Source organism: Trichomycterus rosablanca, chromosome 3 (assembly GCF_030014385.1).
Source record: "Trichomycterus rosablanca isolate fTriRos1 chromosome 3, fTriRos1.hap1, whole genome shotgun sequence".
Classification (NCBI taxonomy): domain Eukaryota; kingdom Metazoa; phylum Chordata; class Actinopteri; order Siluriformes; family Trichomycteridae; genus Trichomycterus; species Trichomycterus rosablanca.
Genome location: NC_085990.1, coordinates 15,081,479 through 15,105,495, shown reverse-complemented (window position 1 = coordinate 15,105,495; position 24,017 = coordinate 15,081,479). Strand labels below are relative to the sequence as shown.

Genomic DNA, 24,017 nt, shown 5'->3' with positions numbered 1-24,017 from the left:
ATTTAAATCCTATAACATCGGCATCACTGTACTTCATTCAGAAAATGCACTAGTTCTCCCATAAGTTACAAATGCTTTGGTATTTATATGTTTATTTATTTTGTTTGCATTGGATGGAAAAACACAGTCAAATCTGATATCAGTTTACACAGACATCCAGAAATGGACTGTTCTGTACAACTGTAAGTGGTTAGGAACACAGCAAAAATGGTAAATATGTTATTGCTGTCTTTTCAAACAATCTGGAGGCCCTATGTTACTGGATGTTTCTTTCTAGGTGTTGGGTGGTATGACGGTACATTTGGTATACCGTCTTTGATTCCTCATACCGTGTATATTTTTCCAATACTGCCATACCCTAGAATAGTTAATACAACAGCTGTAGGCTTCAGTAGGCAGCAAGTCATATAATATTGTTTGCAGCTGAAGCAGTATGGAGAGCTGTGCAGATTAGATACAGCTCACGAGTTAGCCAGGTAGCGTTAGTATGACAGTGTTAACAAATGGGAAAGGCTTTATCGATATGGTGAATAAAAAAACAGATAGAGGATGAAGAGAGAAAGACTAAATATGCACGGGAAGAACCTGCCAAAGAATTGAGCCGTGTCGGCAGTTTAGAACAGACTAAAACACTATATACTGTACAGTTTGTTGAGCCACGGCCATTGCAAACAATAACATTACGAATGCAGTAACAATCCACACATGCAGGGACACGATTCCTCTATAGACAGTTGAGAAAGAAGCTTTCAGAGCAATAATTAAAATGGTGGATTCCAGGTATGTCTTACAGGGTTTTATCAGCTCCACTTACCATATAGAATCACTTTGTAGTTCTACAATTACTGACTGTAGTCCATCTATTTCTCCACATACCTTTTTAGTCTGCTTTTACCATGTTGTTCAATGGTCAGGACCACAACAGAGCAGGTATTATTTGGGTGGTGGATCATTCTCAGCACTGCAGTGACAATGACATGGTGGTGGTGTGTTAGTGTGTGTTGTGCTGGTATGACTGGGTCAGACACAGCAGCGCTGCTGGAGTTTGTCCACTCACTGTCCACTCTATTAGACACTCCTACCTAGTTGGTTCACCTTATAAATGTTAGGTCAGAGACGATCGCTCATCTATTGCTGCTGTTTGTGTTGGTCATCTTTGAGATCTTCATCAGTGGTCACAGGATGCTGCCCACGAGGCACTGTTGGCTGGATATTTTTTTGGTTGGTGGACTATTCTTAGTTTAGCAGGGACAGTGAGGTGTTTAAAAGCTCCAACAGCATGGCTGTGTCTGATCCACTCATACCAGCACAACACACACTAACACACCACCACCACCATGTCAGTGTCACTGCAGTGCTGAGAATGACCCACCACCCAAATAATACCTGCTCTGTGGGGGTCCTGATCATTGAAGAACAGCATGAAAGGGGGCTAACAAAGCATGCAGAGAAATAGAAATAGAACTACAAAGTGCTTCTATATGGTAAGTGGAGTTGATAAAATGGACAGTGAGTGTAGAAACAAGTAGGTGGTTTTAATGGTATGACTGATCGGTGTATATACATGGTGAAATAAAAAGTGTCAGAACCTTAAAAAACACAGTGACAGACTGATCTTGTCGGCCCAGCAATGAAGTTAAAGCTCCATTAACATCTATTTACATCTATTTACATATTTTCATTAACTAATCACTTTTTAGTGCTTCTGGTTTGGCTATTTAAGCCCCATTCTTATGTTAAGATAAAAGCTGTTTATGCACCATGAAGTCAAATGATACTAGTTTCCTGTTCTGTGTGCTAAGTCCTAGTTTATTTAAACCTGTTATTATTGGTGGTTGGCCACTGGGGTGATTGTACTTGAAGCCGCACTTGTCAATAAGATATCTAGAGACTACAAAGAAACAAACTTGTTGAAACAATGTAATAAAACAAGTATTCTTTAGGGAAAAACATTTAACATTTCAGTTGCTTAGCACTTGTTGCAATGCACCAGTTCAACTGGCAGCAGAAAAGCCCCAGAGGACAATATTATCACCACGATACTTGACAGTCATTACAGTGTTGATGGGTTTCAATGTCTTACTAATTCTTTTGCAATCATACTTGAAGCCAACACGTCAAAGCTGTATTTCATTTGACTACATTTTTCCAGAAGGTTTTTGTCTACATAATCATCAAACTAGTCATGCTTTAAAGTGCCAGTTGTCAGAGCCTCTTTGTGCATGGCAGCTTTTAAGCCCCTTTTAATGTAAAGCTTGCATGACTGTACACAGTGACAGTGTTGGTGGGTCCTGAAATACATTGGTATATTTTATGTATGTATATTTGTGCCAGAGCAAAACCCCACGAAACAAAGGATTTAAATATAGGATTTTTTTTATCAATAAAAAGTAATGCAATCACAGACAAGCATATGCATACACATAAAGTCAAAGGACATTTATAGACATTTTCTGAACAAATCTGAAGACATAACGTACTGTAGGATTTACAATGTTTTTAAACCTTTATTGTCCTACCTTTGTAGCTTGTGTCTGCCAACATCTCTTCTGCCTGTTATCACTTTCTTTGGTCTAATCAATTTGGTGAAGAAGGTTTACCTGATTGGAGAAAGAATACAAATTAACATTAGCATCAAAATGATTAGCACAGGTCATCTAGACTCATGTTTTTGCATGTATATGTTACACCACTAGTTTTTAAACTGGCAGTTTGGGTCAGCAAAAAAGTGAGGGGGTGTGAGATGGTTTCACTTCCATCCACATGACATGATGACTAAACCTGTCAATGCAACCATTTATAGCGATGCCATATGGCTTTAGTTTATCGTACAAGTCCATATGCCATATGGTGTTTGGGCCCCGAGTGAAGTGCTGGTGACGATGCAGACGCCGAACGCACCGGTGGCACATGTTCTTCTAAATAAACACAGTTTATTACAAAGCTGTTTCAGCATCCTCACAATAATAACAAACTGGTGCTGATGTGCAGGAGATTAAGGATTTCTTTATTTGTGAAGCCTATACAAAAGTGTAATTTTACCAGATCATGAACATCCCTTATTTTAACACAAGGAGGTTGCTATGGCCATAATATTTTTACTTTAATCTCTAAATTGTTTCGACTTTAATCTCTAAATCATTTCGACTTTATTCTTAAAATAATTTTGACTTTAATCTTGAAATTGTTTTGACTTTATTCTTGAGATAATTTTTACTTTAATCTCAAAATCGTTTTGACTTTATTCTCAAAATCATTTTGAATACTTACATTTTAAAACTTATACGACTTTATTCTCAAAATCAAAACTTAAAAATATTTTTCTGTAAAGTGGCCCTATAATATGCTGTTGTGGGTACAGCCCTGCATAAAACCACTGAGAAACTTTCACTAAGTGTTGACACTACAGAAAAATATATATGATACCACTTCAGATGCCAACTCAGAAATGAAATGGAGCACCTAATGTGTGCTTTGCTGTGATGTGGTTAATGCCTGAGGGAGGTTAGTCATGACAGTATACTGTCAAATCAGTAGTTTGGGAAAAGGGGGGTCGAAAAACCTAAACAGTTATTTTATTTTTATTTTATTTTATTTTATTTTTTGTTGCAACACAAAGAAAACCTCTCTTACAGTATGTCTTGAAAGCTTGTGAATCTTAGAAACTTTCCACTTTATGTTCCTCTTTTCATAACCAAGCACCAACTGAATGAGCCAAATGAATGAACTATTCCAAATTAGTGGATTCAGCCATGTCATGTACAATTTTTTCTTGGAATAAAGATACAAAAAATATTGAAAAATGTTTAGGTTTTTTTTTTTTAACAAATCAATTCATAAATAGTCTGACATGAATAATGTTACATGCTTAATCTGCTTTTTTGAAAAATCTGGAATATGGGCAGACACCAGTCGAAATCCACAAGGCAATTCAAGGTCAAACACCAGAGATCCAAATAATCAGCCAATCAAATCCAAAGCACAAGAGAACACTCAGAATTGCAGGTAAGGCCAAACAAGAGGCAACATGTGTATCTACAAAATTGCCGGCAATCAGGAAATGGCTGAAATTCAGAATTCCAGAGACAGGGATCCCTGGTAGCATGGAGGAGCAGCCACAGCTGGCGTGACACATGGAATTCAAAGCTGCATCACAAATTAACATTAGCACAAAACTGCAGCACAAATCTCAAAGTTTAGAAATGGTTTCTTCTGGCTTATCTTTACACACGTCTAAGAACATCTTACATAAGACTGACTGGCCTGCAAAGAATCGTGACCTCAGTGTAATTCAAATCAATTGGGATCATATGGAATGTTGAATGCAAGACTGTCATGTGGATAAATGCCAACTTCCTGCCTTAATTGTGGGAAGTTAGCTTACGGCACAAGTCACTGTTTGTATTACCTGAATTTTTACTTAGACATAGTCCCAGTTTTACATCCTTCTGCTGATTTACCCATATCCGGTTAAATATTCTCACCCCCACCCAAAAAAAAAGCCTGTGTGTCTGCCTGTCTGCATTCCGCCTTCCTTTGAAGTTTCATTACAAAAGATAATGATTGGACCTTGATCTGATTGCACTGTCATTACTGATCACAGCCGGCACTAGAAACAGGCACTATTAATATTAATACTCGAATAATTGTCGTTTACCCACCTTGAATTCCAAACTAAAATGCAAGTTCATTTTAACACATATTTCCTACACAAGGCAAGTCAGGGTGTGTAACAAATAAAACAGGTGTTTTTTTTTTTTTTACATATAAGATGAAATAACAATTTCAACAGAACCAATCCTCTCATATATGTACACATTTATGTACACATTTAAAATAACACAATGTTCAGAATAAAGTGGCTTCCACAGGCAAGCTAGTTAGTATTATACAAGTTAGTATTTAATGCGACCTCCCTTGGCACTAAACACATCTTGAACTCTTTTGGGAAGACTGGCCTGTTCTCTGAAGTATATTATACCAGGCTTCTTTTAGCACTTCACAGACTCCTTTTATTTCTTTTTCTTTTTAGCTAATCTTATACTGCATCTTTAACAGATCTGGATTATGTGGAGGCCAATCTATGACTGTCAGTGTTTTATCAGCTGTTTTCACTGCAATTCACTGCATTAGCAGTGTGCTTGGGATTGTTATCATGCTAAATAAAATAAAACCATTACCCATCAGGTGCTTTCCAGTATGAATGGCATGATGAATTAAAACATTTGGACAAATTCATTAACTCAACTAGCAAAAATGCAGCCCCAAAACAGGACATACCTACCATATGTTTCACTAAAGGCTGCAAGCACTCATTCTTCCATCTCTCTCCAACAATTTCAACACCACTTCTGTACATGGTTAGCATAAGGCTTCTTGTTTCACAATAAAGTGAGGCTTCTGTTTTTACAAGGGCGTGTGCCCTTGCCCTTTATGCAATGAAATTCCTTCAGATTCCTCGAATTGTTTAATGATATTATGCACTGTATAGAGGGAGAAACATGCAAAACCTTACCAATCTTTCTTTGAGGTACATTGTTTTTAAACATTTCAATAATTTTTGTGATCCTCTGCCAATCTTTGCTCTTCAAAAACTCAGCTTTTATACTACTTTTGTTCCAGATCATGATTACAGTCACCTATTGACATCACATGTTTGAAATCACATCATTATTTAGTGTTTTTAATCTTAATAACAGCTTTAAATTGCCACTGTCCCTGTTGTCTTTTGAAATGTGTTGCAGGCCTGAAATGCAGGAATGGATGTACATTAACAAATGAAATGAAGTTTATCATTTAATTAAGTTATTATTATGATTGTTATTTGTCAGTTTTACCACAGCTTTGTCCTCTTTAGGGTTTGAGTTGGTACAACATGCTACAACCATCACTACTTGAGTAGAAGCTGGAGAATGCTCAAGTTGACCATCATCACCATCAAGGTCGCCTCCACCTACTGAAGAGACTGAGGTCCTTTGGAGTGTATCAACCATTGCAAAGATCCTTTTACAACACTGTGGTAGCATCAGCCATCTTTTATGCAGTGGTGTGCTGAAGAGGTGTAATCTCAGAAGAGAGACAGTAAATAACTAAACAAGCTGGTAAAAATGCAAACTTCCTGCCTTAATTGTGAGAAGTTAGCTTATGGCACAAGTCACTCTGTCTGTATTACCTGAATTTTTACTTGTCTAGACATAATCCCTGTTCTACATCCTTCTGCTGATTTACCCATATCCGGCTAAATAAAAAAGCCCCCCAAAAAGCCTGTGTGTCTGCCTGTCTGCATTCTGTTTTGTCCTATACCTGTCCCGATTCATCTCCAACTCTATTGTATTCTATTCTATTAAATATTATTCTTACATATTGTCAACAATTGCACCCAACAATTTCATGAACTTGGATTCATCACTCCTATTCAATGATCTTTATTCCAATCTTTGTAAGCTTTAGCATATCTTAACTTTTTCACCCTGTCCCCCTACAATAAAAGTGGTTCTTGGCTGCTACCCTGAAAAGACAATTTCTGATCGAGCTTCTTCAGACCAGGATCCTGAGCCAGGTCCTTGCTGGACTTCTTCAGTTATCTAAAAAAAGATGTTGAAAGTTTTCTTGGCCTTTCAGTTCTGTTTTGTCCTTGACCTTTGCCGATTCATCAAATGACCTCAATACCACTTCTGTACATGGCTAGCATGAGGCTTCTTGTTTTACAGTAAAGCCAATCTTTCTTTAAGAAACACTGTTTTTAAACATTTCAATAATTTTCTTTTGCATTTGTGATCCTCTGTCAATCTTTGCTCCTCAAAAACTCAGCTTTTATACTACTTTTGTTCCAAATCATGATAACAATAACAGAACAAAAGCCAGACCCAAAGCGACCCTGACCAGGATAAAGTGGTAGTAAAAATCAAATGAACTATCATTATCACAAACCATTTTATACTGGTCATACTGGTTCCAGGGGCACTTGGAACCACACGTAAAGTCACTCACCGCGACCCAGAGCATGATTTATTTACTACGTTACATTATTTATATTACATTACATCAGTGGTTCTCAAACTATTTCTGTCACGACCCCCTTTGGAAGATGAAATATGTTCATGCCCGACCCCCCCCCAAACAAAAATCTGACAAAAATAGGCCACGTTTAACTTTGTTGAAATAACTTCAAAGATCATGAATGTTCCTTTCACCTTTATTTCAGTCATTTCTGTTGTACTTGACTTTATCAAACCTTTTTGACATATCACTGAACTGCTCCTTCAATCTGTCTGCTATTTCAAAAAAAAAAAAATGAAATAAAATTTTACAGAAAAGATAAAGTTGAATCTGTGCAAAAAAAAAAGTCATTTGTGAGAGTTCAAGTCTTATCACTGTATTAGTGGCTGTTTTTCTTCATTACCTCTCCATTTTGTAAATCTAGACCAGGGGTGCCCATACTTTCGTGGCTTGAGATCTACTGTTTCAGTCGACAGGTCATCACGATCTACTTTTTAATGTTGGCCTCCAGGGGCAGCTCGTTCCTTAGGGCGATCGGGTGACGCACCACCAAAGGGCAAAAGGGAAGAAATCTTTCTATTACAGCTGTGACTGTTCTGGAGTCTGTCTTGCCTCTGAATATCGTAGTCCAATCAGCGTCGAGTTGTGTTCCGTATAGTACCGCCCCTTCTGGGGCGATTTCAGTCTGACTGAAAATTGCCCTGGATTGCTCTCATAGACTCTCATGTTAAGACTCTTTTTTTCGAACTGCAGGCGCTATAAATACATTCTGAATGAGTTCAGGGAGGGCTCACGCTTACGTGCTTGCGTCACACGTAACCTGGTGTTGCGATCTCGTCACCATGACTACCATCACCTCAGTTCGGAGCAACTCCATCGTGTAATCAGGATAAATTAGCAACTTAAGAATAGGGGCCACCCAGACCAAATTTAAACATCAAGTATCTAAAAGGGGGGAAAATCATATAATTTACAAGTAAATTACAAGTAAGTCATGTAATTTTTAAATAGTGAATTGTGCTTGCACTTATTGTATCTCCCCAATCAGCCCTGATGCCAATGTTTATTCTGGATCTGCTGCACCTAAAGTAAAATGCTATCTGATGAAGACTGAATTAAATTGTTAGTGTGAAGGCTTAACTTAATTTTATAATTAATGGTAAAGCTGGTCTCTCTCATGTTTAAAGTTATTTGTGAGGGGAAACTGACAGATGACTTAAGATGTTAATTATTTAAGCTTTGATTTACTCATTAAACAGGTCACCTTGGCCATCATCGCAACAGGGTTCAGTCTCATACTTCAGTCTGGTCCGCCCACTAGGGAACGGCCAAACCAGATCAGACTCGTCTTCAGTGCAGTAGCTGCTAGTGATGGGAATTTCAGCTCCTTTTAGAGAGCCGGTTCTTTTGGCTCGGCTCACTAAAAAGAGCCGGCTCTTTCGGCTCCCAAGTGGCTCCTGAGATTTTTTTGTTGCTTAAATTAATTTATTAACAAATTACATGTAAAATGAATTACTAATGTAAAAAAAACATTGTATCAAATGTTTATTATTTAAATTGCTTTATTTATATACTTAACATGGAACAGAGTGCTACAACAATAAATTATAAAACACAAAAACAAAGACCCATCTCAATTAGACAAAAAGATTCGATTGTGTATATTACTTGTAAATTTGCATCTAGAGTGGGGCGGCACGGTGGCTAAGTGGGTAGCACTGTCGCCTCACGGCAAGAAGGTCCTGGGCAGTGATGGCATAGTTACCTTGAAAAAGTAATCTGATTACTGAGTCCTCTGTTCACAAGTGTAAGTAAGATAAATAAAATAAAATTTTTTAAAGACAAATAAATAACAAAAAGACGATAAATATCCAAAATTTTGGCGAGTGGGGTTTGTAATGAGTCTGTAACTATGGTGATATTACGTCATCACGTCCTCACGTCATCACTTGACGTTGGTAAGATGTACTTCTTTACCAGCCGAGTAGTGCACACTTCCTCCAATCTAGTACAGACTCTGTAAGTATGCGATTCCGGACGCAGCCCGTGACTTAGTTGTTGCATAGGACAGACGTCACTCCCCGAGACGCAAGAAGAAAGCAAAAATATATCTTTTTACTAAGGAAAATGACAAAAATAGTAACGCACAGTAACTTGGATAAGTAACTTTAATCTGATTACTGGATTGGAAATAGTAACGCGTTAGATTACTCGTTACTGAAAAATATGGTCAGATTAGAGTAACTGACCAAGGTTAACTGGGACGTTATTTCTAAAAAGTTTGCTTGTTGCTGTATTTTATTTTATGTTGCTCTTTTAGTTTATTTAAAAAGTAGATAGTAAATTAATCAGTCATTTCTGTTTAGTAACTGCTTTATCATGGTCATGGCCATGGAGGATCCAGAACTGTTCCTGGGGAAACTGGACGTACGGCAGGAGTGCACTATGGATGTGATGCTAGTCAATCCCAGGGCACATCCCAGATTTTATTTTATTTCGTTTTAAAAAATATATATTTTTATTAAGCTATAAATATGTATTTAAGTTTTAATTTGCATTGAGGTGGATTTCTTTATTATATATTTGCATAATTGTAATATATGCGTAATTTAGTTTAACACTAATTTCTAATACAGATATTTTGTTTTTAAAATGTGTGTGTGCCTGTAGTTTGCATAAAAAAAAAAGAAAAAAAAGAATCATCACACAGTAATATACATGTGGGGAACCATATTCCCCAAGACTCCAGGTAAATGTGTCCCCCCCCCTGTGTTTTTAGTATAATGGACTGATCTATAGGTTAAACTTGTTCTACATAATGACAACAGTTAAATACATCACCAGCATCACTGTAGTGTTTTATAATTACACACACAGTGATATACATGTGGGGAACCATATTCCCCAGGTCTCCAGGTAAATCTGTTCCCCCCTGTGCTGTTAGTATAATGGACTGATCTATAGGTTAAACTTGTTCTACATAATAACAACAGTTAAATACATCACCAGCATCACTGTAGTGTTTTATAATTACACACACAGTAATATACATGTGGGGAACCATATTCCCCAGGTCTCCAGGTAAATGTGTCCCCCCCCCCCCCCCCCCCCCCCTGTGTTTTAGTGTAATGGACTGATCTATAGGTTAAACTTGTTCTACATAATAACAACAGTTAAATACATCACCAGCATCACTGTAGTGTTTTATAAATACACACACAGTGATATACATGTGGGGAACCATATTCCCCAGGTCTCCAGGTAAATGTGTTCCCCCCCTGTGTTTTAGTGTAATGGACTGATCTATAGGTTAAACTTGTTCTACATACTGTTTGTTAATTTTTAAATCACATGGATGCAGTTTGTGAAGTTTAAATGAACGAGAGAGATCACCATGAATGAAACTATTCTTGAAAGTAAATGGTAGTGCAGCTGAGATGAATAACCTTAAATAATAACAGACTACTTATTGTCCTGTACCATATAGTTTATTTGTATCTGCACCAAAACTTTATCTTGTGCGAAAAAACGAGAATAAACAGACTAGTGTGTGAATAAGAGCATGTCCTGTATTAGGATTTATTTACAAAAAAATCTGACACGTTCATTATAGTTGATTGACAGCAAGGCTGAAGACAGCAGTGTGAAAACCTCTGACTTGCGGTGGAGCAATGAAACCTCTGACAGTAGTTCATTCAATACTTTAAAGTATGTATTTAATCACAAACTACCTAACATACAACATGAAATGTGAAAAGAACATACCGCTATAAACACATATTCCAAATAAACCGACGCTCAACGAAGCGACTGAAAAAAACGTCATGATTTTTGCACATGCGCGTTAAAGGGGAAACAGGGGGAACTGAATTCTCCGTAACACCGGCTCTTAGAGCCGAATCGTTCGCGACCGACCCATCACTAGTAGCTGCAGAGTGCCGAGTACGTTCATATCCGCTTCAGTTCTACAAAAAAGCAGCAAAATGAACAAGCTGAGCGTGTTGTGTGCTTTATCTGTTTATCTTCTTTTTGATGCGGGCAGTGTCGCTGCATGTCCTGAAGGTAACATTTATTTTCTCTCGGTAAAAAGTTGTATATAAACGGTCCTAAGAAGTTAAACGCTGTGCGTGCGTGCGTGCGTGTGTGTGTGTGGTGATTTTTGTTCGTGAGGTAAAAGTGGTATATGTGTGGAAATGTTTAAAGTATGATGTAACGTGACACCGAAGTATATACGCTGTATCAAATAATAAAGTGAACTTGAAACTCAGCGCAGGAAGGCTGATGCAATGCTGAAAACCACTCTAGTGCAGGGGCTTTCAACCTGTGGGGCGCGAGTACTTGTCTGGGGGGGCGCGAGTGCCTGACCGGGGGGCGTGGCATTACGAGATTTTTTTACTTCTAAAACTAAAGCAATTCATTTTTCACCCACGGGAGACATATTTCATTACTCTAACTCAGGGGTTTTCAACCTTTTTGGACAAGCGCCCCCTTCGTGTGCCAACCGTGAACTTGCGCCCCCCCCCCCTCCCCCAACTTGCACCACGCCCCCCCTCCCCTTCGTCAACCACCGCACAGAAATCATTGAGAAAGCTTCTGACAAGCTAAAAGAACATAATTAATGTTGTGCACATTATATAGATTTGCTGATTGAAAATATTATTTTAAAAAGATAATACAGTCCAACCCCATCTGAGCCGATTCTATCAGCACATTATATAAGTTCGTGGTTCACTTTGGTAAATCATAAGCGGTTCTTGCTTTTTGATGTAGATGAGAGCAGAAAACGTTACTTCACAGAGCATAGACAAAAGTTCATCAATTACTAAGTTGGTTAGTTCGGGATCATCTGCTCTGACTGAAAACGTTTAGCTCCACAGGCAGAACGACTCTGACTCTGTGGTAATACTCAGTATAATTAAGCCTGAGCTTTTTAAGGTAAGCGAGTCACACAGAATGTTCTGTAGTAGTTGGTGTTTATTTACAACCGCAACATTCATTATAACAGTAAACACGGAGAGATGACTGAGAAAAGAAACTTACGCTGCGCTTAAAATGAATTGACTCCCGAGTCACTTATAACCGATACTGTGAACAGAGCGTCTCTCTTAAAGACACAAACACGTCCTATAACAGCGGTTGTTGCTTTTGTCACCGGTTATCTGATAGCTCTATTTTGAAGGTTTTTTTCAGACGGAACTGAATAACATTAAACGTGCGTGTGAGTGTGGTCAGTTAGAGTAATGAAATATGTCTCCCGTGGGTGAAAAATGAATTGCTTTAGTTTTAGAAGTAAAAAACTCTCGTAATGCCACTCCCCCGGTCAGGCACTCGCGCCCCCCCAGACAAGTACTCGCCCCCCCCCCACAGGTTGAAAACCCCTGCACTAACTGACGCACTTTTAATGTTATTTAGTTCCGTCTGAAAAAACCTTCAAAATAGGGCTCACAGCGAAGATAACCGGTGACAAAAGCAACGACCGCTGTTATAGGACGTGTTTGTGTCTTTAAGAGAGACGCTCTGTTCACAGTATCGATTATAAGTGACTCGGGAGTCAATTCATTTTAAGCGCAGCGTAAGTCATCTCTCCGTGTTTACTGTTATAATGAATGTTGCGGTTGTAAATAAACACCAACTACTACAGAACATTTTGTGTGACTCACTTACCTTAAAAAGCTCAGGCTTAATTATACTGAGTATTACCACAGAGTCAGAGTCGTTCTGCCTGTGGAGCTAAACGTTTTCTGTCAGTCAGAGCAGATGATCCCGAACTAAATAACTTAGTAATTGATGAACTTTTGTCTATGCTCTGTGGAGTAACATTTTCTGCTCTCATCTACATCAAAAAGCAAGAACCGCTTATGAATTACCAAAGTGAACCACGAACTTATATAATGTGCTGATAGAATCGGCTCAGATGGGGTCGGACTGTATTATCTTTTTAAAATAATATTTTAAATCAGCAAAATTATATAATGTGCACAACATTAATTATGTTCTTTTAGCTTGTCAGAAGCTTTCTCAATGATTTCTGTGCGGTGGTTGACGAAGGGGAGGGGGGGCGTGGCGCAAGTTGGGGGAGGGGGGTGGGGCGCAAGTTGGGGGAGGGGGGGGGGCGCAAGTTCACGGCTGGCACACGAAGGTTGAAAACCCCTGCTCTAGTGTGTGTGGTTCAGTGATGTTCAGCCGGCTTCCTCACACCTCTGTTTACAGATGTACAAACTAGTGTGGCCACTAACATAACTCGAAAAAGAGGGAATTAGACCCCAAAAAGGAGGGTATGATAGTGGGTAGTCTGGGTAGCGTCTACAGAACACTAAATTAAAACCTTGTAACCAATTGATATAATTTAGATTAACTAGAAAATTGCCATAATAATAAATGTTCTACTCACCACATTTAGTCTACTTGTGATACTGTAGTATAAAAGGCATCACATTTATCATTATCTTCTACTTTGTTCCTACTCCTATGCTGTTTGTGTGTGTGTGTGTGTGTGTGTGTGTGTGTGTGTGTGTGTGTGTGTGTGTGTGTGTGTGTGTTTTGTCATGTTGACAGCGTGAACAGTTATCACAACTTAGACCAAGTTCAGTCGTCAGGTCGCTGTACAGTTCACACTACACGACTGGATCTCTTGTAATCAAGAGTCTTATTTTTATTTATGCACCAGCTGAATGTACCTAATTTAAATGTTTTTGGATTACAAAAAAAACACAGCAATGTAGATTTTTATTTTAGGAAATATTGGATATACACATTTTGTAGTAGCTTATTAATGCCAAACTTTTAGTTTCAGGTTGCTCAAAGATCTACAATCTAACATGTTACACTGAAAACGTTACATTAAATATTACTGACGAATGCTTTGGGAAGGACTGTGACTTCCGATGGCTGGATCAGGTGAGTAAAGAACATATTTCTCCCAAATTTTGTGAAAATAATCAAAAATATTTTAATATTTTATAACATTTTCATTTGGAGCTACCTAGTATTATAATATATTTTTATATACTATGTTAGGAGAACAAGGATACTGGAGGAGTTCTATCTGGGGACCCAACTGTGCCATGCATCTTGCCTGAATATCGCATAAAAATACACAACATTCTCATCAACGTAAGTGAATTTGTAAAAGTTTGATTATTTTCTTTGTCTATTTTCTTTTTGCTTTGAATTATGCAAACCTTAATTCCTCCAAAACTTGTACAGTATGTGATGACACACAAAGCAGTGATTCACTAAAGCTAATACATTTTGAAAGAGTAAAAATGTAAATATATTCATCTGTAAAAACAATACAAGACAATTTCTGCGCTGTGATTCCAGAAAACCTTTTTTGTGGGTTTCCTTTTCAGAACTGCTCTGTGGTCTGTTACAGACGTAAGTATCAATCTAATATACAGTGTAGTTATATAGTACCTATTAACAAATAAAGTCACGTCATTGACTTCACCTTTAAATACTTACAAGTATATGGTTTTTTTTTTTTTTTAAAGGTTTTGAGTGCATCAACATGCATTGATGACACAGTGATTTTTGGCTGTTTGCAATGACCAATAACACCTTTTAACAAAGAAAGAACACAATATACACTTTCACTTAAAACCCAAAGTTTTACTCTACAGTACTAAACAACCACTCAAATATTTTTTGTAAATTAAATTTCAGTAGATCTATTTTACTTTCAAAATAATGCATTTTTACACATTTTACTTTACCTATTCTGACTTTCTGCAGCTTTAAACGTCACCAGCGCTGGAAAAAAGAATGCCTTTACCAATGACGCTGGTAAGTATGGCAGATTAAATGAACTGAATTAAAACAACATAAATGCATCTTATTCATTGTTTTAAACTGTTCATTTGGAACAAAATTCATGAAATTTGGCTTTTTATTGTTTTTATCATTTTTTTATAACAATATTATTATTGTTGTTGTTTTGCACAAATTATTAGTGCAACATCTGTGGATAATACCGGCTTCCGTGTTGCTGGTGATTGCTGTGATCATTGGGCTGTTTTATGTTAAATGGAGGAACAAAAAGTGAGTATAATAAATAATACTATGCTATTTAAATGCTAGTTATGTCAATAGAGGTTTATCTGTGGGTTAGACAGCATTTGTAAGTTATTTGTTTAAATATGTGTTAATATGTTAAATATTTTTCCTGTCTTTGTGAATTTTGATCTTTAAAATGCCCTGTAATCAGTATACCAGAAAGCAAAGCTGGTATTTCTCCTTCCTATTAAATGAAAACGTCATAATTAATGTAGCTAAATGTAGCTAGACACACCAAAACAGCATAAATATGACCAAAACTACTCAGAGAAAATGGTTTACTTAGTGCATTGATCTGGCCACTGATGTTGTACATGCATGAGCTGTAGTCTGAATAGAGATGGTGTACATTATTATGACCACCAGCTAATATCCAGTGTAACCCGTCATGTGCAGCACAGACAGCAGCTAGACGGGCTGGGAGTGACTCAGTAAGGTCCTGGTAGGTTGTCACAGGTATCAGGAGCCATGCTAACTGCAGTGCATTTCACAGCTGGTGGAGGGTGCGAGGGGGAGGATCCATAGAGCAAACACAATGATCAAGGTGGTCCTATACATGCTCAATTCAGTTCAAGTCTGAGGAATTAGGTGGCCAGGGTAATACTTGGAAGGCTTGGTTATGCTCTTCTAACCAATGTGGGACAATTCTAGCCGTGTGATGTCGCATTGTCTTGTTGGAAGATCCCATCCGCCCCAGGGAAGACAATAAGCATGAATGGGTGTACGTGATCTGCAAGGATGGATGCATACCCAAATCGGTTGAGAGTGTCTTTAAAAGTGATCGAAAATAGGAAGTGATCATAAAAATAGTATATTATAGTATATTACATTATAATAATAGTATATTATAGTATAATAATAGTGTATTTCAGCCTTTACCTTTTCCAGCTGTTAATAGGGAAGCCTCAGGTGGGATCTGCCACTGGCTACATTAGAATAAAAATAAATAAAATAAAACTTAATGAAAACACTTTTTTATTTACTGAACAAAAACAAAAAAATACAAATGGTTAGGTGCAACAAATTGAATCTTATTTAGATTTGCTGGTTGCTCTAAAATGTAAATGTAATGTAAAATTTTGAGTACTTTTAAACTATTAATTGTTTTCCTTTTTTGTCTTTACTTTAGGAGAAAGCTGACTGAAATCATTTGAAGGCAGACTCCATGACTCATGGATACTTCTTTCCTTTCATAGTCTCACTTTTCTGTTGCATGACCAATTGTATTTGCGTATACTATATCTTTGACAGGGTGGCACGAAGACCCATGTTTGAGCCTAAAGTCCAGGTTAGTGTCTGTGCAAAGTTTGGTATGTTCTGTCAGTGTACTGGGCTTTCTCCAAGTATATCAGCTTCCTTTTCATTCCAGTAGTATGATTGGCTACTTTAATTTTTTTTTTTGGGCATTAGTATGTTTGAGTGAGTTAGCAGTTACTGAATGAATGAATGAACATATTAATAGCACATGGTCTAAATTCACGGTTGTTCACTGTAGCCTGAATGTGGTTACTGAACTGAAGCTGACCTACTAGCTTAAATCCTGTCAGTGCAGATGAATGGCAAAACTTCATGAGTAACTTCTTAAATCCTTTGACTTAAGTGCATATATTCAGATCAAACTGAAATTAGAATTGAAATGTCTACTTCAATCTGATTTAGCTGTATAGATACGCTTAAAACAAAATGTGTCAAGAAAGCGCAAAAACTTTAACCTGCAGTGTGGCCATAGCCCAATATAAGCGATGCATAATAATATATTTTATATATAATCAATATTGCTGTATAATTATAGATATATACTCAGTTAAACTCACTGAGCACTTAATTTGGTACACCTATCTGGTACGTACAGTACATTTGCTGGTTATTTTAAAAGCTATACCTACCAAACAGATCAGCTTTGTGGGTATACAGTTACTGACTGTAGCCCATCTGTTGCTCTGTGCACTGTGCCACCCTTTGTACCTTATAGGACTAAAGCACCAAGTGTGTGTTGTTCTGGTTGGAGTGTATCAAACGCAGCATTGTTGTTGGGACAATTTGTAAGGTTGATGTAGCTCATAAAATAATCAATGAATGTATGTACCAGATTCAGATTGGCATACCTAATAAAGTGTTTGGTGAGTGTATACACACAATATGATGTGCTTACCAGAAGCTGATTTGGTGCCACTTTAGACAGTAGATAAAAAATTTCTCCAAATCTGGCAGTGGGACCACTGCTGAGAGGCTCATATTAAATCCATCAATAGGAAAACGCCAGAGAATACACTGTGACTTTATTATACACAAAAGTGTTGTCTAAACAAGCGATCATTTAACTTAGAAACTTAATTAAGGCTCAGTGCTAGCTCTCCGGTTAAGGTACTGAACTACATCTGCAAAATTGCCAATGTCTGGCCCCTGAGCAAGGGTCCCAAACCTTAATTGCTTAGATTGCATTCATCACAAGTGTAAGTCACTTTGCATAAAAGCGTCTGCTAAATGGTGTAAATGTTGAATGTGAAATGTTGATCACATTCATTTATACCAATAGACATGTTAGCCTGTCTTGTTTTCCAGTGTCATAGCGGCAAAACAAGATATCTCGTAATGATCTCAGTACACCAAAATAACACTGAGTAAACCCAGCCCCTGATTTGACTCGCATTTTTAGTGTGAGTGGCAGTCATTGTATAACTGGCTGTATAATTATTGATATATATCAAATATGAGGGTCCTTCAAAAAGATTCTGCACTTTTTAAACTCTATTATTAAGAACTTCAAAAACAAATTACATCACGTTTTCACATGGTCACCTTCCTTTGCGGTGCATTCCAGCGTCGTACCATTTTAATGCCATCAGCAAAAAATGTTTTGGTTGAGTGTGTAGCCACTGATGCAGTGCTGCTTTCGTATCATCAGCGCATGAAAATCTTCTTCCCCTTAAAGCTTTTTTGAGCGGTTCAAAAAGGTGGAAATCAGATGGCGCTAAATACGAACTAGCGTCTCTCTCAGTCTCGCAGACACGACCAATTACTACTCCTCCCACCCTCACCGTTTCTAACCAAAATATAAAAGTGCGGAAACTTTTTGAAGATCCCTCGTATTATTAATGTATGAAATTAATATATTTTATTCATATATAATATATTTATGTAACACATGATGATCAGATGTGTGTGAATTCACAAGTGCCTAATATGACACAGGAGTACAAACCCAATCTGAACTCTCCTTACAATACCACACAGTAACCTTAATTTAATAATCTGTCATTGTGGGGCTGTGGAAGCTTTAGCAGTGAAATGCTGTACCAGTGTGAACACATATCATTCAATTAGCAGTCCAGCACTTGTGTTTTTATTATGGGTTAGCCAGGTGGAATAATGTGTTACATAAATATTAATGTTAATACTATATTCATACTATATATACTATGAAATGATGTTATACTATGATAATAATAATAATTGCAAATCATCATATTATATATAACAATGTCATTCATTCAGCTTCAGTAACTGCTTTATTTTGATAAGATAAGATAAGATAAGATATCCTTTATTGATCCCACAATGGGGAAATTTGCATCGTTAGAAATGGTAATACATTGGGAGAGTAGGAGATTAAAAAAACTAGCAACCAGATTGTGCTCCCTGAGGAGCACACTGTGGTAACATGAAAAAAAGCCCCTAACAGCACACAAGCACATGTAAACATAAGAACATAACATAGTCACACAACGAGCCACGGGTTTGGGGGTGAGGGGATAGGGAAGGTACCAGCTACGACAAGCAACCTCAGCGATTTGCAGCCATATGCAGGCGCACACTGCAGACCCGTCCTGCCGTATTGGTGGGATCAAGCTAAGAGAGTGGAGACGTTGTTTTTGGGTTGGTAAAGTTCTGACAGTCATTCGTGCAGCAAGAAAAAGTCTGTACAAAGTTCACGATGACATGGTTGTTGACAGCTCTTACTGCCCCGAATGAACCAGCCAGTGGAGGGAGGGTAGGGTACTTTGCAGCAGATCCTCTGGAGGAATTTTCTTATCACCAAGGTCGTTGATGATAACAGTGGGAGCCAAGAGCAGAAATGACATGTTGTTTAGTCTGAGCCCTAATACAAATTTAACAAGAACTCACGGAATTAATGCGTCTCTGATCCGTCTCATTTCGCAAAGCCGTTAGTTTCTCCAAAATGGAATCCATGTTGCGATTAATAACCACAGTCTGAGTTCCAACAGCTCTACCCACCATATCAATCAAATTGGGCAGTTCCTTGGGACCATTGACAACTGACCCAACTTTTTTAATTTCCCGATACAGCAGGGCTAAGCCTAAACCAATCAGCAGAAACCCCACAATTAAAGTTCCGAATAGGTAAACATCCTCTATGTCCTCCAACAAAAGAGGTGCCAGGCACACGACTCTCCCCTTCCCCCACGAGTCCGTCGCGTATCCTGCCATCTGCGTTCTATCGGGGCATGTGGGTTCCCCCGAACCCGAACTTCTTGATGAGAAGATGGTGTCAATAGCATTCAGAGACCATTTAACCAATTCCATAATTTGTTCTTTGAGGAGCTGTGCTGAGAAAATCTCTGTAGAGTAGAGTAGACGAGACAGTACGATACAGGAGAGCCAAGCAGGAAAGATAAGGGAGGAGGGAAAATGCAACCGCCTTCCACGAGAGCAAGAACAGAATGCTTGATGCTTGTCAGGTTAAAAATAGACCTAAACCAGATCACCACAATTTCCCCCCTTCCTTCCCTTTCACTGGGGGAAGTTGGGATTAGCCAATCTGTCTACTGCCAGGTGTTTTAAGGGGTGAAAGGAAACAAGAATAACCAGATGCAAATTAAAGAAAAAACATGCAAAACTTTCCACAGACTGGTTGTAAGGACCACTCCTTAAATACCCCTTTAAATGCCTTAATCATGGTTACCATTAATCTTATTATTATTCTTTATTTTTTCTAATGGTAGGGGCAGGAGCTTATATTAAAAACAGTCATACATACACTGAGCACATTAGGTACACTTATCTGGTACATGCATTAATTGATTATTTTATAGCTATACCTACCATACATATAAACTTTGTGGGTATACTTTATCACTACTAATAGGTTAATAACATGTAAGTGTGTTTTGTTCTGGTTTGAGTATTACAGTGTGGGCCAGCTGTAGCTTAGTGGTTAAGGTACTGGACCAGTGATCAGAGGGTTGCTGGTTCAAGCCCCACCACTGCCAGGTTGCTGCTGTTGGGCCCTTGAGCAAGGCCCTTAACCCTCAATTGCTCAAACTGTATACTGTAACTGTAAGTCGCTTTGGATAAAGATGTCTGGTAAATGCTGAAAATGTAAATGTAAATAATCTGACAGCATCATCATAAAGAGAGGTTGGGCTACACAATGTGACGTTGGCTGATTTGGTGCCGATTTCGATGAAAAAGTTGTCAATTTGGCAGAGTGACCGCTAATCCGTGGCTCATTAAATCCACCAATCGCAAAACTAATGTATGGAACACTGTAACTTCATTATACGCAACATCTGCCAGGCTGCCAATGCTTGCCCCCTGAAACTAGGCCCTCAACCCCAATTACATAGATGATATGTTGGGCCTGTCTAAAGTGTTTCCTACCTTTCGCTCAATTAATCAGATCCATCGCAACTCTAACCAGGATTAAGCATTAGTAAAACATACGATTAATGAATGAATGAATAAATGAATGAAGCAATCATTCTGAAACTGACTGTATAATTAATAATATATTTATGTAACACAGATTTATATAAGATCAGATGTGTGCGAATTCACAAGTGCCTAATATGACACAGGAGTACAAACCGATTCTAAATTCTCCTTACAGTATCACACAGTAACCTTAAGTTAAGTATCTGTCATTGTGGGGCTGTGGAAGCTTTAGCAATGAAATGCTGTACCAGTGCGAACACATATCATTTAATTAGCAGTCCAGCACTTGTGTTTGTATTAGCCAGGTGGAATTATGTGTTACATAAATACTAATGTTAATACTATAGTCTGATAATGTAATTCCGATAATACTATGTTATAATAAACGCAAGTCATCATATTATACACATTTGTTCATTTTTCTTCAGTAACTGCTTTATTCTGATGCTTGTCAGGTGTCTCAAAAACACACCTAAAACAGATCACTGCAGGGCACTACAGTCTTCATTCACTGTCTTACTTTCACGTAGGAAAGCCAGGTATTTGGCAGGTAAAAAGGATACAGAAACAACCGGAGGCTTATTAAAAAATATGTGAACATTCCACAGACTTGGATCAATGGAATCACTAATATTTGTGTGAGAACTTCTCACGGTAGGCGCCAAGATGGCTCATGGGCTTATATTAAACCAGTGTGTGCATATTTGGAATGTACCTATTTACATCTAGTAGAGGAGCAAATTTACATACAGCCCATAGGCTACAGGCATTGAGAACATGGGTCTGTAGATCTGAATAGCACCAATATCTTCTCTGCTTCGCCGTGCTACCCTATTGCTTTTCTATGCTATTTTTATGTAATTCTGTGAAGTTGCTTTGAGACAATGTCTATTGTAAAAAGCTCTATATAAGTAAATTTGACTTGACTATTTTTCTGTCTATTTTATCATTCCATTAACCATTAAAATTATCTATGAAGAATGTTGTTTCAATGTTTTCTGTATTAATAAATTGTTAATAGTAGCCAAATGTCCTTTATATTTATTAATAATAATTTTACAGTAAAATATTCAAATATGTATGTCACATTAAGCTCTGTCCATAGATGCAGATAATAAAAAAAAACTGTTTAATTGTATGTTTAAATTCTTCTCCAATTCCCACTTGGTCCAGATATTAACCAAGCACTGGTGAGCAATTCGTTTGACTAACGGTGAAATCTAACATTAGCATCCTGTTGTTAAACTCAGAACTGCTTCATTTTTTTTTTTTTTTTGGCTTTAATTGTTCCTTATGAACAATTATTTTGGAATTCATGTGTTTCAGTCATAGCAATTTCTAGACTTCCTGTTCAAGCATGACTGTGCCCCTGTCTATAAACATGAAAAAAACACTTGGTTTAAACAAACTCCAGTGTCCGTCCACAGAGCCCTGACCTCGGCTTCACTAAACAGCTTTGTAATGAGCCCGAAATGTCACCTGAGGCTTTCTTGACCATAGAAATGCAACACAACATCCTACAGACACAATTCAAAGTCTTGTAAGAAGCCATCTGAAAAGAAAATAACTAAAAAAAATCACATAGAGGTCACTCTATGTCAAACAAGCTCAACATGTTTAGGTGCCAAATACTTTTGGCCATACAGTGTAGCTAATCACTGTCCTCTTTTAAAGTTAATGAAGGTCAAAGGGTGTCGGAATGCTAAGTGCCATTACATATAATATTACCAATTTTACATACTAATAACAATTCCAGAACTGTTTGGACGGTATGTGAGATACAGATTGAAAATTAATACAGTCATTTGTAAGTCCATGTTTGACTTGGTACAAAGTGGTTTCTTAGGTTGAAACTTGTGTGTATGTGGACTCGGAGAAAAAAATACCCATGAGGGAAAACCCCAGTGTCAACAGTTATACAGCACAAATGCATTATTTACCAATTTCATTCTTTGTACAGAGAGCTATATCACACACAGTTTTGGACATCTACTTTTTCACACTGTTTACCTCTGTTTACATTTTAATAGATTTAATTTTACAGTATTAACAGTAGCCAAACATGTCATTCTGTTCTTAATATGTAGAATAATGTTTAATTCAGGGTAAAACATTAAATGGGTTGTAGCAGAAGTCTTCTTTATATAAACACCAAGCCCCCATTTTTGTTCTTTTTTCTTTAAGCTGCTCCCTTATTTTAGAGTTGCACAATGAATCTGGCACCGTTTTATGGTGGATGCACTTCCTGACACAGCTCACCTAAATTTTTTTTATAGGGCTTTGGGACCAGCACTGACAAGTGCACCTCCCACCCCCTATTTTTGTAATAGTTAATTTAAACTGTTACGTGAACACGTCAGCTTGATTTTACTATTGTTTGAGGTGTTACATTTTTTAATAACGAGTTTTTCCAGTTAAAGAAGTTATATCAGTATTAGTTTTTATTAGTTTTATTATATTTAGCAAGATCACTGTAACGGATAATGCTCAATCAACTGCCTCCTCCTGTGGCAGGAAGTGCAGAGCGACCCATTGTAGTTCTAAACGGACTACACATTAGTGTTGATTTGGTGCAGCCGACATTGGCTATTTAATGAAACCTGGTAAGCTCTGTGGCACTGAGACTTTAGTACGATGTTAACCCAGACTGTAATGTAGACCTTGCTTTTCTTATTAGAGAGTGCTATTTTGTTTTTTACCCAGGCAATACCACAGATTTGCTCTCATTAGAGACGGGTTGTTATCGGGTCTCAGTGTCCTGGTGGGCCGTGTAGCACCTAGTGCTCTCCTTTTGTAGCTTAAGATGTTTGATGTTATACCCTGATCAGCCATAACATTAAAACCACCTCCTTGTTTCTACACTCACTGTCCATTTTATCAGCTTACCATATCACTTACCATATAAAAGCACTTTGTAGTTCTACAATTACTGACTGTAGTCCATCTGTTTCTCTGCATGCTTTGTTAGCCCCCTTTCATGCTGTTCCTCAATGGTCAGGACCTTTCTGGACTGAGAATAGTCCACCATCCAAAAATATATCCATCCAACAGCACCCTGTAGGCAGCGTCCTGTGAACACTGATGAAGGTCTAAAGGATGACCAACTCAAACAGCAGCAATACATGAGTGATCCTCTCTGACTTTACATCTATAAGGTGGACCAACTAGGATCCACTCATACCAGCACAACACACATTAACACATCACCACCATGTCAGTGTCACTGCAGTGCTGAGAATGATCCACCACCCAAATAATACCTACTCTGTGGTGGTTCTGTGGGGGTC

At 37.8% G+C, this 24,017-nt stretch overlaps 2 long non-coding RNA genes across 3 annotated transcripts in view; one reads left to right on the top strand and one right to left on the bottom strand.

Moving 5' to 3' along the window:
- LOC134310977 (uncharacterized) overlaps positions 1-24,017 on the bottom strand; it is a 169,392-nt gene that overhangs the window by 48,753 nt on the left and 96,622 nt on the right. The window contains exons 3-4 of one of the 2 annotated variants that reach the window (XR_010011358.1): positions 15,934-15,980; positions 2,520-2,600 (exon numbers count right to left, since the gene is read on the bottom strand). This is a non-coding gene — a long non-coding RNA (uncharacterized LOC134310977). The remainder of the gene's footprint in view (positions 1-2,519; positions 2,601-15,933; positions 15,981-24,017) is intronic. The other variant, XR_010011357.1, reaches the window with a different exon arrangement.
- LOC134310978 (uncharacterized) lies at positions 14,729-16,855 on the top strand. The gene is made up of 3 exons (XR_010011359.1): positions 14,729-14,784; positions 14,952-15,039; positions 16,184-16,855. It is a non-coding gene; the product is annotated as an uncharacterized LOC134310978 (long non-coding RNA).